General features: G+C 49.3%; 2 non-coding genes across 2 annotated transcripts; both read left to right on the forward strand.

Moving 5' to 3' along the window:
- Positions 1 to 5813: 5813 nt before the first annotated feature.
- On the forward strand, positions 5814 to 6004 carry LOC123930395. Its single transcript, XR_006816105.1, has one exon. It is a non-coding gene; the product is annotated as a U2 spliceosomal RNA (small nuclear RNA).
- Positions 6005 to 15103: 9099 nt separating this feature from the next.
- LOC123930387 lies at positions 15104 to 15294 on the forward strand. The gene has a single exon (XR_006816097.1). It is a non-coding gene; the product is annotated as a U2 spliceosomal RNA (small nuclear RNA).
- Positions 15295 to 15871: the final 577 nt, after the last annotated feature.

Genomic DNA, 15871 nt, shown 5'->3' on the forward strand with positions numbered 1-15871 from the left:
GGACAAAGCAGAAGTTGGCACCCATAACCCCCACCTCCCCGCCCCCTCCCACCCTGCCAGTGGGATATCTGTGACATTCCTCATGCACTCCTGGCTGCCCTAAAGGAAAAACAAATCCTTAACTTGTAGAGATCACAATCCTGCAAGACCTGAGTCTCCCTCAGTTTACTAATATCTTAGTAACTTACAAGAACAAAGCATTTCTATCAATGGCCTAGCTGCCAGAAGGAAATGTACATACAATTAAATGTCCTTATAACCTGCAGCCCATTGACAGATACTTGAAGCAGGCAGAGTGAAATGTTCCTCCAGGAAGTTCCCAACTAGCTCCCTGGTAAAGTCTTGCTAGAGGGAAAACAACCTTAACTTGATAATGGCAAGGCCTCCAGTACCCTGCGAATCTTTTTTTTTTTTTTAAAGATTTTATTTATTTATTTGACAGAAATCATAAGCAGGCAGAGAGGCAGGCAGAGAGAGAGGAGAAAGCAGGGTCCCTGCAGTGCAGAGAGCCCGATGTGGGGCTCGATCCCAGGACTCTGGGATCATGACCTGAGCGGAAGGCAGAGGCCTTAACCCACTGAGCCACCCAGGCACCAGGGAATCTTTTTAGCATATGAAATATCTTTCTCAAAACCTCCCTTTCTCCTTACCTCCCTCAACCCCATAGTATAAAATCAGTCACTGCTCACAACCTGGGGGCAGCTGCTCTTTCTCCCCCAGGTCCTGTCCTCATCCTTTAATAAACCACCATTTTGCACCAAGACGTCTCGAGAATTCTTTCTTGGTTGTCGGGTCTGGACTCCACCCCACCGAACTTAACCTGTAGTCCAAAACTTCATCAGCAGTAATTTTTTATCTGCCCAGCTCGACATTTTTTTTTTTTTTAAGATTTTATTTATTTATTTGAAAGACAGAAATTACAAGTAGGCAGAGAGGCAGGCAGAGAGAGAGAGGAGGAAGCAGGCTCCCTGCCGAGTAGAGACCCCGATGCGGGGCTCGATGCGGGGCTCGATCCCAAGGCCCTGGGATCATGACCTGAGCCGAAGGCAGAGGCTTTAACCCACTGAGCCACCCAGGCGCCCTGCCAGCTCGACATTTTTAAAGTAAACGCTACGCTCAACCTGGAACTTGAAAAAATAGACCCCAAGATCCAGTCCCATGCTCTACCAACTGAGCCAGCCAGGCACCCCCATGGCAGGAATTTTTTTTTTTAAATATTTTATTTATTTAACAGACAGAAATCACAACTAGGCAGAGAGAAAGGCAGAGAGAGAGGAGGAAGCAGGCTCCCTGCAGGGCAGAGAGCCTGATGTGGGGCTTGATTCCAGGACCCTGGGATCATGACCTGAGCCAAAGGCAGAGGCTTTAACCCACTGAGCCACCCAGGGGTCCCCATGGCAGGAATTTTTATTTTTATTTTTTAATTTTTAAATGTCCATCACACATATTTCCTTTTTTTTTTTTTTTTTTAAGATTTTATTTATTTGACAGACAGAGATCACACGTAGGCAGAGAGGCAGGCAGAGAGAGGAGGAAGCAGGGTCCCTGCAGTGCAGAGAGCCCAATGTGGAGCTCGATCCCAGGACCCCGGGATCATGACCTGAGCCGAAGGAAGAGGCTTTTAACCCACTGAGCCACCCAGGCACCCTGGCAGGAATTTTTAAATGCAAGTTACAAGATCTCCTTATATTTTTCTGTGTGTGTGTGTGTGTGTGTGTGATAGACTGGTATTTTCCACCTCCTGGTGATACTGCAAAAATTAATTTGTAAAAGATCTCTATTAAATTGGCTTAAAGAAAGTTAAGTTCTGGGCTGCCTAGGTAGCTCAATCAGTTAAGCATCTGCCTTTGGCTCAGGTCATGATCCCAGGGTCCTGGGATGGAGTCCTGCATCCGGCTCCCTGCTCAGCGGGGCACCTGCCTCTCCTTCTGCCTGCAGCTCCCCCTGCTTGTGCTCTCCCTTTCTCTAACAAATAAAGAAATAAAAAAAATTTTTTGAAAGATTTGTTTATTTACTTATTTTTTGACAGATAGATCACAAGTAGGCAGAGAGGCAGGCACAGAGAGAGGAGGAAGCAGGCTTCCTGCTGAGCAGAGAGCCGGATGTGGGGCTCGATCCCAGGACCCTGGGATCATGACCTGAGCTGAAGGCAGAGGCTTTAACCCACTGAGCCACCCAGGTGCCCCAGTTTTCCAGCTTTTTAAATCAGCCCGCCACACACCCGAGGCTGTCTCCAAATCTAGGTAGTTCGAATCTCTTCTGAAGCTCAGTTTTCTTTTTCTTTTTTTTTTTTTTAAAGATTTTTATTTATTTATTTGACAGACAGAGATCACAAGTAGGCAGAGAGGCAGGCAGAGAGAGAGGAAGGGAAGCAGGCTCCCTGCTGAGCAGAGAGCCCCACGTGGGGCTCGATCCCAGGACCCCGGGATCATGACCTGAGCTGAAGACAGAGGCTTTAACCCACTGAGCCACCCAGGCGCCCCTGAAGCTCAGTTTTCTTGTTCGGTCCCCAATGTCAGGTCCCCCAATAATGGGTCCATGGTCAAAGGAGCGAGACTGATATAAAGCGAAGGTCAAGCAAAGCTTTATTTCGCGCCAAGCATCAAGAATCAAACCGACTGGGGCACCTGGGTGGCTCAGTGGGTTAAAGCCTCTGCCTTCGGCTCAGTTCTCCACCTGACCTGACCTACCCTTGTATTTGGGCTTTGTTACCTGAGACTGGTTTCCCAGACTTGCATTTAAGTAAGTTCCCCTGGGGGGCGGGCAGGGTCAGTTTAAGTTTTACTGCATAAACAACAAAATGGCTATTCAACCAAGGTGGGGCCGCTTTGGCTAAATAGGCCCTTACATTCTCATTTTTCTCATCTGTTAAATGGGGATCCACTTTCCTCACAGTGTGGTTGGGAATAAGGACCCTCTAATCACCAAGATGTAAAACCACCAGCCAAGAGTCAGGGTCCCCTCAATTCTGTGGGAAGAGGAAGAGGAAGCTGAAGAAGTTGGGAGCTGGGCCTTCGCAGCCTCAATTTCTTCAGATGTAAAATATCATAAGTATAAGGGCCTATTTAGCTACAGCAGCTCCAACCTGCCCCTGCCCCCACCCCCAACTTACTTAAAAACAAGTCCATGAAATCAGTCCCAAGTAACAAAGCCCAAATACAAGGGTGGGTCAAGCCAGATGGAGGTATCCAATCCGTGGGGGCGCATACTGTCTCCTAGCTACCAAGGAGTATGGGCCCCGCCCTTTGGGCGCCCATTCTGACCAAGGTGATAGGCTAGTTCAAATATCTACTATAGGGTAAATTGTAATTCTGTTGGTCACTTATGTGTGACCTAGCAGGAATGTGAAGCTTTCTCTATATTACAATTTCATTGGCCACCTGTGCATGGCCAGGCCCAACCACATGGCCTTTGCCCTTAAAAGCTAGTCTGTAAGGCAGAGAGAGATCACCTCTTTGCAAGAGATGGCCCTGGCCGGTCAGTTTGATTCTCGATGCTTGGCGCAAAAAAAGCTTGACCTTCGTTTTGTATCAGTCTCGCTCCTTTGACCATGGGCCCAACAATAAGTAACACCTTCTCTTTGGGATCTTTGAAAGATCAAAAGGAAACGTGTGGTTAAGGGAAGAAGGTGGGAGAATGGGGAAACTAGGTGAAGGACATTAAGGAGGGCACGTGATGGAATTGAGTAAGGACAAGTGGGACTAGGTAGGGAGAGACAGATAGAGGCCATGTGATTGGCTCACGGAAATCTCAAGAATGAGACCTGGGGAGAAGAGGCCTGGGGAAACCAGAGATAAGGGAACAAACCCTATCCCCTGCCCTGCCCCAGGTATGTGGGATGGGTATCTTTTTTATGATAATCACATGCAACCAACAAAGAATAACCAGACCATAAAACTGAAGTAAGCCATTGAAAGTGCTATCACTCATATCAATAGAGATGTTACAAGGATTTTGGTTCCCTTTCTATAAAAGAGGAATCCTAAAGGTCCTCATTGGCAGGCCTGTGGGGAACCATCTCACCCTTGCAGGCTTATTCTGTATCTCAATTAATAGACTTCTGTCCCTTTACTTACTCTCTTTTGTCCCCAAGATACATTCCTTGGCTCCATGAGACAAGAGCCTAGCTCTACCAGAATGAGCACCAGGGGGGTGCCTGGGTGGCTCAGTCATTAAGCACCTGCCTTCAGCCAGGACATGATTCCGGGGTCCTGCGATGGAGCCCCGAACTGGGCTCCCTGATCAACCGGAAGCCTGCTTCTCACTCTCCCCCTCGCCCTCCTTGTGTTCCCTCCCTCTCACTGTGTCTCTGTCAAATAAATAAATAAAACCTTTTTTTTTTTTAAATAAAATCTTAAAAAAAAAATGTGGACAAAACAGACAGAGATCCCTGCTCTAGGGCTTATGTGCTATTGAGCTAAAAGGCAATATAAACTCACATTTAGGTGTCCAGGGATACGCTGCTCCGGAATAAAAGAAAGGCAGGTAAGGGAGAACCCGGGGCCCTGGGTGGAGGAAGGAAGGTGAAGGTCGGGATTACAGGCGGGCTGTTCATAGTCTCCCTTTGGAGATGAGAAAGCTACAGAGAAGTGACTTGTGGAGCTGGTTTCCCTGCGTTTGGGTACTCCCAGATACAGTCTATAGCAAACATGTCTCCTTATCCCCAGTAATGATGCAATAATTTCTCATCTCCCCAGCTCCCAGTTTAGAGATAAGGGACTGAAGGGAGAGGGTGAATCGAGGAGGCCAAGGTACACAGTTGGTCCCACTGGGTACTCGGACCCAACGCTCTCAGGGGCTGCCCGGGCCGCCACCTTCCGGCCTGTCTGCGGGAAGGAGACCTGTGTCACTCTGGGCAACACTTCATCTCCTCGTGAGCTGGACACACAAGCATCACGTCTCCTTGGTGCCCTTTCCAGGCCCTGTGCTCTCGTCATCCCAGGCCCAGCCAGATTCTTCTACGAAGCCCATGGTCTTGGGCAACGTGCTTCACCTGTCTGCCTCAACTGCCCCATCCATAGGCAAACTAGCCAAGTTTGATATGAAGAAAGCACTGAGCCCAGGTGTGAGCCCAAACAAGGAATGTTTGTTTTTTATTGTGTCCCTTGCTCCATCTAACCCTAACCCAGAACCCATATTCTCGCGACTGACACCAAGGTCACCTCATTAGCTATGTCTGTGTTCCCTAAATCCCATCAAGGAGGTTTGAAGGCGACCACTTCTCCACTAGTGCAACTGAGGCTCAGGAGGTTAGGTAGTGTGCCCAAGGGCCCTGCGGATGGGGCAGGGTGGCCAACCCTATCAGGGCCCAGTCTCGGGACTCCGCCTTGTCTCTGGAGCCCTTCCTAGGTGGCCACAGCCTGGCCCTTCTCCAATGGTTCCTAGCGGCCTGGACCCAGCAAGCCTGTAGCAGGGTCCTACAGTGATGACTCTGCCCCAGCCCTCGTCCTCCCCGGACACACCCCCACTTCTCTGGGTCTTCCCCTTATGCCAGCAAAAGTTTTCCAGCAAAGAGGAGCTCTGCTTCCACCGGGGTTCCTCTCCGGCGCGGCCACGCCTCCCTGCGCGGAGGGGGCGGGGCATTCAAATTAGCAATGGCGATCGGCGCGAGAGTCAAAGCGACCACAGAAGCACCATTTGTGTTTTCAGGTGTAGAGAATGGGCATCTGTGGGGGAGAGCGTCCTGACCGATGGCCGCCATAGCGCTGTCGGAGAGGGGAGGGAAGCGAGGCGTGGGCTGGGCGCGCCGTGGCTCGCCGTGAGTGCAATATGGATGGCGACTTGGCGGTGACAGCGAGGGAGGGGTGTTTGGTATCGCTTCTCGGTGTTTTGGCTAAGATCAAGTGTAGTATCTGTTCTTATCAGTTTAATATCTGATACGTCCTCTATCCGAGGACAATATATTAAATTGGTTTTTGGAGCAGGGAGATGGAATAGGAGCTTGCTCCGTCCATTCCACGCATTGACCTGGTATTGTAGTACTTCCAGGAGCGGTGCACCCCCTTGGGGGTTAAACTATGTTACCAATGACAGAATTCACCTTTAGATGAGGTAGTTTTCAGATTTTTCACTTTGGCACTTCTCTGAAAGTGTATTAGGGCTAATGATGCTCTTAACCTAAGCTTCGTTAAGGTTTGTGGTTTTCCTAACTCAACGTTTTTGGGACTTTATAGCCGCGCGGTTTTGTACATTGTGAGGCAACGTTCGTCCTTGGTTTGCAGCCTTGGGGGGGGATTGTCGTGGGTTTATCGCAATAGAACATAGTTTTCTGTTTTCTTATTCAGGTTAATTAAACGTGGAGGCAGTGTTTTTTGGTTTTTTGTTTGTTTGTTTGTTTTGTTTTGTTTTCTAGAGATTGCTGGAAGAAGAAACTGGCAGGGTCCTAGACCTTTCTGTTACTGTCTTTGCTAAACCTGACTTTAAATCTAGCGAGTTCGACTCTCTTTCTGAAGCTCCATGTTCTCAATCTGTTCAACAAGTATTAGCTTAATGTACTTTATCACTGTGTGGATGGGATTAAGGACTCACCAAGTTGTAAAACCACCAGCCAAGAGTAAGGGTTCCTTTCATTCTGTGGGAGGAGGAAGAGGAAGGAAGCTGAAGAGATTGGGTGCTGGGCCTTCTCTTTGGGATCCTTGAAAGAATGAAGTGGGTTAAAGGGAGGGGTTTGGGAGGATGGGGAAACTGGGTGATGGACATTTAGGAGGGCAGGCGATGGAATTGAGTAAGGACAGGTGGGACTAGGTAGGGAGACACAGAGGCCATGTGATTGGCTTACAGAAATCTCAAAAATGTGGAGGCCTGGGGAAATCACAGATCAGGGAACAAACCCGACCTCTGCCCCAGGTGTGGGATGAATGTCTTTTTTATGATAATCACCTGCGACCAACAAAGAACTACCAGGCCATAAAAAGGAAGTAAGCCATTGAAGGTGTTATCACTAATATCAATAGAGATGTTACAAGACTTTTGGTTCCCTTTCTATAAAAGACCCTAACGGCCCTCCTTGGCAATCCTGTTGGGACACTTATCGCCTTTTTTTTTTTTTTTAAAGATTTTACTTATTTATTTGACAGAAAGAGATCACCAGTAGACCGAGGGGGGGTGGGTGGGGCAGGCTCCCCTCTGATGTGGGGCTTGAGCCCAGGACCCTGAGATCAGGACCTGAGCCGAAAGCAGAGGCTTAACCCACTGGGCCACCCAGGCACCCTGACCCTTCTCACTCTTGAGGGCTTCTTCTGTATTTTACTTAATAAACCTCTATCCCTTTACTCTCTTTTGTCCTCAAGATTCATTCTTTGGCTCCATGAGACAAGAACCTAGCTCTCCAGCTTCAGAATGAGCACTGAGGGGGGCACCTGGGTGGCTCAGTCCGAGGGTCCCTGGTTGTATCCCCACTGGGCTCCCTCCTTGATGGGGAAATCTGCTTTCCCCTGTCCCAGTCCCCCTGCTTGTGTTGTCTCCCTTACTGTGTCTCTGTCAAATAAGTAAATAAAATCTTAAAAAAAAAAAAAAAAACCCCGCTAGGTATTATATAAGAGTGTTGAATCACTGACCTCTACCTCTGAAAGGAGTAATACATTATAGTCGTTAATTGAATTTAGATGCTTAAAAAACAAGGGGAAAATGTGGGGATTAGCAGGCACACAGTGGGTGCTAAATAATAGCAGGCAAGTTTTGAAGGCCCGTTCTTGGTTGAGACAACCTAGTTTTATGGATCCAGTGGAGCTGGACATGAAACTTGCTCTCCAACACACAAACACTTATGCTTTAGCCCCAGGATCCTGAACACGTTTGGGGTGGGAGGTTGGGGGAAAGGCACTCTGCTGGCCCACGCATTGCCTCAATCATCTGCAACTCTGGGGACGTCCTATATCCAAGGTTTTCAGGCTTGGAGTAACACCCGGCTGTGTCAGAGAAAGACAGCGTAACAGCTCCCCCACTTCTTTGTTCACGTCTCTCAGGGAACGTTCAGGGGCACCTCATTAATCAGATTCTTCTATGCTTTTCCCCTGTCTCATCCCCAGTTCTTGCAAGCTCCTCAGTCACTAAGGACCTAAAAAGAAAACACCAAACATGGAGCTCCTACGGTATGGGTGAGGAGGGAGAAGGCCGGCTGAAGACCAAGCAGAAAGGGACACTGGGCACCCTCCCCCACCCTGGGTGTGACAAGCGCGACCTCCTTCCAGGAAGCTCCCAATGCTCTAAATGTTAACGCCTTGCTTGAGGGGGAAAACAACCTCACCTTGAAAATGGCCAGGCCTTAGCTACCTCCTAGGTCCTCTTTAGCATATGAAAGTCCTTTTGAAACCTTTTTCCTTACCTCCCCCACCCAACTTGTAGGTATATAACCAGCCACTCCACAGGCCCTTAGTGCGGCTCTTTTTTCTCAGGGGTCCTGTTCACATGCCTCAATAAACCACGATTTTGCACCCAAGATGTCTCAAGAATCCTTTCTTGGTCATCAGGTCGGCCATGGACTCCACCCCACCGAACCTCCCAGGTAATTCCAAAACCCCACCAATGGGCACCCTCCTTTTCTCTGTTTTGCCACCAGAAAATTTTGAGACTCTCCTCAGGACTGTAGAAGGTAAGAGCGAGAGAAGAATGGTGAGGAATTGGGTTTCCTGTGTTGGTAGTGAAAGTTGAGATCCTGAAAACTGTGTTTGCTGCTTCTCTCTGCCGCTCTCCCTCAGCCATTAAGTCCCGTTGCAGAAAACTTTTCAGACTGCTGTGTACACACGAGTCTTGTTAAAAAGCCTATGGTTCTGCATTTCCAACTTGCTCATGGGACTCCCAACGCTGCTGGTCTGGGGACCACACTTTGAGCAGCAAGACTATGGCAAACTCCCACCTTGAGTCTTTTTTATTTTTATTTTTTATTATTTTTTAAGATTTTATTTATTTGTCAGAGAGATGAGTGAGAACGAGCACAGGTAGACAGAGTGGCAGGCTGAGGCAGAGGGAGAATCAGGCTCCCTGCCGAGCAAGGAGCCCGATGTGGACTGGATCCCAGGATGTTGGGATCACAGCCCAAGCCAAAGGCAGCTGCTTAACCAACTGAGCCACCCAGGCATCCCTTGAGTCATTTTTAAAACAGGGTATGTGTGACTCCAGCTTAGCTGGCTGTTGCTAGAAAAAAGCAACATCCTTTCCCCACTGACAAGGCAGACCGACTGACCCAGATCTGATGCATGTCCTAGAAGTAAAAGTTTTTGTTTGTAGCTGGGAAAAGGAAAGGGGAGAAGGAAAGGACTGAGAGGGGGAGGGAGGGGTCAGAAAGAAGGGAGAGGAAGTCCGAGGAAACAAAATGGTCAGTCTCTCCAACCGGGTCTCTTCAACTTGTTCTGAAAGCTGAGGTGATGGAAAGGACCTCACAGGGCCGTGGAAGAGTACAGTGTAGACCTTGAGATGAAGGCAGGGTCACTGCAGGACCAGGCAGAAGGGATACAGTGAGGCCTGGACTGGAGGATGCCGGCAGGGACCCAAAAGCCCTCTGGAGCCCCGGGGACAGAACACTTGGGAGCCCCTGCCATTGGCAGCCTCGGCCCTGGCAGATGTTCTGTGGTTGGCGTTTGGCGTCCCCAACGGCTCTGTGAGGAGTGGCTGGGGTTGAACGGCAGCAGAAGAGGAATGGAAGAGCATGGCAGATGCCCCTGACCACAGGGACAAGGTCATGTTCACCTGTGTGATCCCAGAGCAGGTGTGACACCCAAGAATCAGTTGGATCAAAAATGTTGTTTCATTTTACGATTTTATTTAAAGATTTATTTATTTGAGAAAAGAGAGCGCACAACTGAGAGGCACAGAGGGAGAGAGAGAATCTCAAACTCTGAGCCAAGACTCCGGATCGGATCCCAGGACCCTGAGATCCTGACCTGAGCCGAAGCCAAGAGAAGGATACTTCACTGACTGCACCTGCCAGGAGCCCCTGAATCACAATTTTTTCCCCCAGGATATTTTTTTTTTTTTAAGATTTTATTTTATTTATTTATTTGACAGAGAGAGATCACAAGTAGACAGAGAGGTAGGCAGAGAGAGAGAGAGAGGGAAGCAGACTCCCCGCTGAGCAGAGAGCCCGATGCGGGACTCGATCCCAGGACCCCGAGATCATGACCTGAGCCGAAGGCAGCGGCTTAACCCACTGAGCCACCCAGGTGCCCCGGATATTTTTTTTTTTTTAAAGATTTTATTTATTTATTTGACAGACAGATCACAAGTAGACAGAGAGTCAGGCAGAGAGAGAGAGAGGGAAGCAGGCTCCCTGATGAGCAGAGAGCCCAATGCGGGGCTCGATCCCAGGACACTGAGATCATGACCTGAGCCAAAGGCAGCGGCTTAACCCACTGAGCCACCCAGGCGCCCCTCCCCCAGGATTTTATTGATTTATTTGACAGAGAGAGAGAGACAGTGACAAAGGCAACACAAGCAGAGGGAGTGGGAGAGGGAGAAGCCGGCTTCCCGCCGAGCAGGAGCCCTATTCAGGCTTGATCCCAGGACTCTGGGATCAGGATCTTAGCCTAAGGCAGATGCTTAACGACTGAGCCACCCAGGCACCCCTGAATCACAATTTTTAAAAACAGGTTATCAGAAGATTTTTCAAAACAAAAATCCATGGGCGCCTGGCTGGCTCAGTCGGTAGACCGTGCAACTTTGGATCTCAGAGTTGGAGGATATAGAGGTTACTTAAGCATAAGATCCTTAAAAACAAAACAAAAAAAATAAGATCCTTTAAAAAAAAAAAGGCGGGGGAATGCCTGGGTGGCTCAGTCGTTAAGCGGCTGCCTTTGCCTCTGATGGAGCCCCGCTTCCAGCTCTCTGCTCAGCGGGAACCCTGCTTGTGTTCCCTCTCTTGCTATGTCAAATAAATAAAATCTTTAAAAAAATCTTCAAAAAAGGAAACAAAAGATCCAGAAACAGATGTAAATATATAGAAGGACTTTTGTATGATACAAGTGGCATCTGAAACCGATATTAGATGGGCCGTTATATGACGCTGGGACAAGTGGGTAGCCATCCAGAAGAAATAAACTCAGATTTATACCAGGACTCACACACTAGGGGGCGCCTGGGTGGCTCAGTGGGTTAAGCCTCTGCCTTTGGCTGAAGTCATGATCTCAGGGTCCTGGGATGGAGCCCCCAACACTGAGCTCTCTGCTCAGCAGGGAGCCTGCTCCCCCCTCTCTCTATGCCTACCACTCTCCCTACTTGTGATCTCTGTCTGTCAAATAAATAAAATCTTAGGAAAAAAAAAAAAAAGAACTACTCACACACTAGGACACATACAAAGCATGCTAGAGATGGAAATGCAAAAAGATCGACAATTCAAAGGACAGTGGGTGAAGACTATGAAGAGAAAATGATAGTGGATCTTAAGCATGAGGACAAATGAACATCCCTGCTCCTAAAGACACCACTGGCTACTCTGTCATGCAAGAGTCTGATAGCAAGACAGTCAGGCAAGGCTGTGGGAAACAGGCAGTGGCTGAGAAAGCTAGCTGTGCCCCTGGAGTCTCTGTCCCCGGCTTATCATTCCCACCTCCTCTGAAGCGACAGTCAGGGGAACCCTGGCGAGATTGCAGGATGCTTTGACAGGGCCTGACCGTCCCCTCTCGGTTTGGCCCTCACTGTGGAGGCACTTTGGTCTGTGCCCATCGATGGGAGCTGGCTAAAGGAGACCCACATTACCCAAACTCATAAGAAGCTGGTGCGTGAACTAGAACAGGAAATCATTTTTTAAAAACTCTGTATTTCTTTTTTTTTTAAAGATTTTATTTATTTATTTGACAGCAAAGATCACAAGTAGGCAGAGAGGCAGGCAGAGAGAGAGAGGAGGAAGCAGGCTGTCCCCAGAGCAGAGAGCCCGATGCGGGGCTCGATCCTAGAACCCTGGGATCATGACCTGAGCCGAAGGCAGAGGCTCTAACCCACTGAGCCACCCAGGCGCCCCTCTGTATTTCTTTTTTAAAGATTTTATTTATTTGACACAGAGAGAGATCACAAGTGGACAGAGAGGCAGGTGGAGGGTGGGAAGGGGAAGCAAGTCTCCCCACTGAGCAGAGAGCCTGATGAGGGGCTCCTTCCCAGGACCCTGAGATTATGACCAGCGCGGAAGGAGAGGCTTAACCCACTGAGCCACCCAAGTGCCCTGAAAATCATTTTTATTTATTTATTCCTAAATTTTTTTAAAAAGATTTTACTTATTTATTTGTCAGAGAGAGAGAGCACACACAAGCAGGCAGAGTGGCAGGCAAAAGCCTAGAGAGAAACAGGCTCCCTGCGGAAAAAGGAGCCCCATACAGGACTGGATCCCAGAACCCTGGGATCATGGCCTGAGCCGAAGGCAATGGCTTAACCGACTGAGTCACCCAGGTGTCCCGAAAATCATTTTTTTAAAATATTTTATTTATTTATTTGACACAGAGAGAAGGAGAAACAGGCTCCTCACTGAGCAGAGAGCCTGATGCGGGGCTCGATCCCAGGACCCTGAGATCATGACCTGAGCCGAAGGCAGAGGCTTAAACGAGCCACCCAGGCGCCCCCCGAAAATCATTTTTATTTATTTATTCCTAAAATTTTTTTAAAATATTTTATTTATTTATTTGTCAGAGAGAGAGCACACACAAGCAGGCAGAGTGGCAGGCAAAGGCCTAGAGAGAAACAGGCTCTTTGCGGAAAAAGGAGCCCAATAGAGGACTGGATCCCAGGACCCTGGAATCATGGCCTGAGCCGAAGGCAATGGCTTAACCGACTGAGTCACCCAGGTGTCCCAGGAAATCATTTTTTTTTAAAGATTTTTTTATTTTTTTATTTGACAGAGATCACAAGTAGGCAGAGAGGTGGGGGTGAGGGGGATGCAGGCTCCCCGCCAAGCAGAGAGCCCGACGCGGGGCTCCATCCCAGGACCCTGAGATCATGACCTGAGACGAAGGCAGAGACTTTAACCCCCTGAGCCACCCAGGTGCCCCACCAGGAAATCATTTTTAAAGATATTTTGTTTCTTCGTCTTTAAGTAGGTACCACACCCGACATGGGGCTTGAACTCAGACTCTAAGAGCAAGAATCCCGTGCTCCACCCACTGAGCCAACCAGGCACCACCTATATAAGGAAATCACTAATTTGCAATGGGAAATGCTCCTTCGAGTGAGGGAAAGAGCTGTTCTACAACCTAAAACATTTCGTTCTAAAGATCAGAATGTCCGCAAAGCAAAGGTAGTGAGCACACAATGGGCTCCTAAGCTTGGAAGCGAGCAGAACTGTAGTAGAACACAGGGAGGGTCCTAAGGACCACAAGACCAATAGTTTGCTAATCCCTTTCTGTAGGCAGGTATCCCATGATATAATATTGATTCATTCATTTTTTTTTTATTAAAAGATTTTATTTATTTATTTGACAGACAAAGATCACAAGTAGGCAGAGAGTCAGGCAGAGAGGAGAAAGGCTCCCTGCCGAGCAGAGAGCCCAATGTGGGGCTCGATCCCAGGACTCTGGGATCATGACCTGAGCAGAAGGCAGAGGCTTTAACCCACTGAGCCACTCAGGTGCCCCTTGATTCATTCATTTATTCAACTAAGTACACCGGGTGTCCGGGATATGCCAGGCGCCGTTCAAAGCCAGGCGCCATTCAAAGCGCTGGAGATACAAATGGAAACAAAACACCCTGTTCCCCCTCTAGGGCTTATGAGCTGTTGAGCTAAAAGGCAATATAAACTCACGTTTAGGTGTCCAGGGATACGCTGCTCCGGAATGAAAGAAAGGCAGGTAAGGGAGAACCCAGGGCCCTGGGTGGAGGAGGGAAGGTGAAGGTCAGGATTAGAGGCGGGCTGTTCATAGTCTCCCTTTGGAGAAAAGGAAGCTACAGAGAAGTGACTTGCGGAGCTGGTTTCCCCGCGTTTGGTTCTCCCGGATACAGTCTATAGCAAACATGTCTCCTTATCCCCAGTAATGATGTGCGATAATTTCTCATCTCGCCAGCTCCCAGGTTAGAGATAAGGGACCTAAGGGGGAGGGTGAATCGAGGAGGCCAAGGTACACACACAGTAGGTCCCACTGGGTACTCGGAGACAGCGCTCTCAGGGGCTGCATGGATCGCAGCTTCTGGCCTGTCTGCGGGAAGGAGACCTGTGTCACTCTGGGCAACACTTCCTCTCCTCGTGGGCTGGACACACAAGCATCAAGTCTCCTTGGTGCCCTTTCCAGGCCCTGCGCTCTCGGCTTCCCAGGCCCAGCCAGCTTCTTCCACGAAGCCCATGGTCTCGGGCAACGTGCTTCACCTGTCTGCCTCAACTGCCCCATCCATAGGCAAACTAGCCAAGTTTGATATGAAGAAAGCACTGAGCCCAGGTGTGAGCCCAAACAAGGAATGTTTGTGTTTTATCGTGTCCCTTGCTCCATCTAACCCTAACCCAGAACCCATATTCTCGCGACTGACACCAAGGTCACCTCATTAGCTACGTCGCGTTCCCTAAATCCCATCAAGGAGGTCTGAAGGCAACCACTTCTCCACTGGAGCAACTGAGGCTCAGGGGGTTAGGTAGTGTGCCCAAGGGCCCTGCGGATGGGGTAGGGTGGCCACCTTACCAGGTCCCAGTCTCCCGGCCCTTGTCCTCCCGCCCACCTTGTCTCTGGAGCCCTTCCTACCTGGCCACAGCCAGGCGTTTCTCCGCTGGTTCCCAGCGGCCTGGACCCAGCAAGCCTGTAGCAGGGTCCTACAGTGATGACTCTGCCCCAGCCCTCGTCCTCCCCGGACACAAGCCCACTTCTCTGGGTCTTCCCCTCACGCCAGCAAAAGCTTTCCAGCAGAGGAGCTCTGCTCCCACGGGGTTCCTTTCGGGCGCGGCCACGCCTCCCTGCGCGGAAGGGGCGGGGCATTCAAATTGGCAGTGGCGATTGGCGCGGGCGACAAAGCAGCCACAGAAGCACCATTTCTGTTTTCAGATGTAGAGAATGGACATCTCTGCAGCAGAGCGTCCTGACCGATGGCCGCCATAGCGCTGTCGGAGACGGGAGCGAAGCGAGGCGTGGGCTGGGCGCGCCGCGGCTCGCCGTGAGTGCAATATGGATGGCGACTTGGCGGTGGCGGCGAGGGACGGGAGTGTGGTATCGCTTCTCGGCCTTTTGGCTAAGATCAAGTGTAGTATCTGTTCTTATCAGTTTAATATCTGATACGTCCTCTATCCGAGGACAATATATTAAATGGATTTTTGGAGCAGGGAGTTGGAATAGGAGCTTGCTCCGTCCACTCCACGCATCGACCTGGTATTGCAGTACTTCCAGGAACGGTGCACCCCCTCGGGGGTAAACTTTTCTGGTCACCAATGACAGACTTGATAACTTTCTTCTTAGTTGTCTCCAAAGCTTATATTAGGTTGCTGTTTTGTGTCCAAAGCTTTGTTCTCTGGAAGGTGAGGTTTTTTTTTTTGTTTTTTTTTTTTTTAAGATTTTTATTTATTTATTTGACAGAGAGAGAGATCACAAGTAGACAGACAGGCAGGCAGAGAGAGAGGAGGAAGCAGGCTCCCTGCGGAGCAGAGAGCCCGATGTGGGGCTCGATCCCAGGACCCTGAGATCATGACCTGAGCCGAAGGCAGCGGCTTAATCCACTGAGCCACCCAGGCGCCCCAAGGTGAGGTTTTCTTGTACGAAACTCTGCGGGTTGTAGAGAATTACTCTCTTTTTAAGGTAAACCTAGGAAAGGTTGCTTTCATGTTGGGGTAGTTGGGGGAGAAAGAAACAAACAGGCTGTGTCTAAGCTGTCCAACACAAAGGCAAAAGTTTCTTCACAAGACCCTGAACAACACTTTCCCTACTCCTTTCTTTTCTTTCTCCTCAGGTCTTGGGGGGTTTGAGCAAGTTTGAGATTGGAACAC

The sequence above is a fragment of the Meles meles genome, chromosome 18, assembly GCF_922984935.1.
Source record: "Meles meles chromosome 18, mMelMel3.1 paternal haplotype, whole genome shotgun sequence".
Lineage (NCBI taxonomy): Eukaryota > Metazoa > Chordata > Mammalia > Carnivora > Mustelidae > Meles > Meles meles.